Genomic DNA, 1673 nt, shown 5'->3' with positions numbered 1-1673 from the left:
CCCGCATCATGGATAAAAGAAATATCCAAGAAAAATTGAGCTGTTGGTTAGCTGGCTGGAGAAATATAGATACATCTAAACTAAAAGAGAAATCAATCTCAGTTAAGATCCTTGCTTCTGTTGCTAAGGAGTCGTGCTGGCACAATGGTTTAAGTGCCCAGCTGCTAATGGAACAGCACCCCAGTGTCAATTCAGATTCATGGCAAGCCTTCAGGACAAAGCAGAACTGTCCTTCAGTGGTTCCAAGTTTGTAATCATGTCACCAGGCTACCTTGTGACGGAACCCCAAAACCAAACTCACTGCCATCGAGTCGCCCCTATAGGACAATGTATAACTAACTGTCCCTGTGGTCTTCCAAGACTATAACTCTTTACCAGAGTAAATGAATAGAGGAGTGATAAGGGGTTTGGTGCTAACCACTACTCCACATGGACAAAAACCCAAACCAAACTGCCTTTCAGTCAGTGTTGTCTCACAGGGACCCCACTGTGGGCTTCCAAGACTAACTGTTACAGAAGCAGAAGGGCCAGTCTTTCTCCATCAGAGCTGCCGATGGTTTCAAGCTGCCAACCATGCAGATGGCAGCCCGACGCATAACCACTATAGCACCAGGGGGCCTCACTCCAGTCAGTTGTAATGGTTACATCCTTGGATCCTCTGGGGGGGTGGGGGGTGTCAGTCCTACTCTGTCTTGTAGGTTGAATCTGAGTTACATAAAGGAAAGGGGTGGTTGGTGCCTCTGCAACTAATGATGGCAATTCAGTAGAACACTGATCTCTCTCATGTCCCAACCTTCTTGCCATTTTTATTTATCCACCATTTTCTTATGAAGACAGAAAAATACAACAACCCTCTGAAGACCTGGTACTGTAAGCTTTTGCATACTTTCCAACTGCTGTCCACCAGGTGTCTCTCCTACCCCACTAAGTCACACTTACCGGAAGTGGCCATTGTTTTCAGAAACACCTATTAGCAGATTAAATGTGAAATAGGCTTTAAAGTTTGTCAAGGTAAAACTCATCCCTTAAATTAAAATACTTCCTTTTTAATTAACATCCAATTGAGTAAACATAGCTTATTGCTAGTAGCATCTCTTCCATTCTGAAAAATAAGGACTGATTCACATAAAAGAAAATAATTTTTTTCAGAAAAACATGAGGCAACTTCAATAGTTCATGGGAAAATGGAGTTAGAAGTTGGCCATGACCTTTTTGAAGATATATATATAGATATAGAGATTGATAGAGATATTTACAGTATAAAATTGAATTATTTAACGAATCCAACAGAATAAATGTGTTCTAGAGGAGGTACCAATTTATAACTGACATATATTAGCCCTATTTGTATTTTTATTAAAGCCTGTCTTAATCTCTCCAAAGCTTCGCAAGGATAAGCTCTTCTGACTGTAACCAATCCATATAAATAGTAATGCTCAATTAATATTTTTTTAAACCTCTTAGAGTACTTGGTAGGAGCCCTGGTGGCATCGCAGCTATGTTAGCAGTCCAAACCACCATGTTGGACTGGGGAGAGAGATAGGGCTATCTCCTCCCATAAAGAGTTACCATCTTGGAAACTCACAAGGGGGCTCCATCCTGTTCTGCAGGGTTGCTATGAGTTGGAATCAACTAGATGGCAATGAGTTTGGTTTGGTTTTGTGAGCACTTGG

The sequence above is a fragment of the Echinops telfairi genome, unplaced genomic scaffold, assembly GCF_000313985.2.
Source record: "Echinops telfairi isolate 266 unplaced genomic scaffold, ASM31398v2 ScPeMD7_7400;HRSCAF=8409, whole genome shotgun sequence".
NCBI classification, from domain to species: Eukaryota; Metazoa; Chordata; class Mammalia; order Afrosoricida; family Tenrecidae; genus Echinops; species Echinops telfairi.
Note: the sequence above shows the minus strand (reverse complement) of the source record.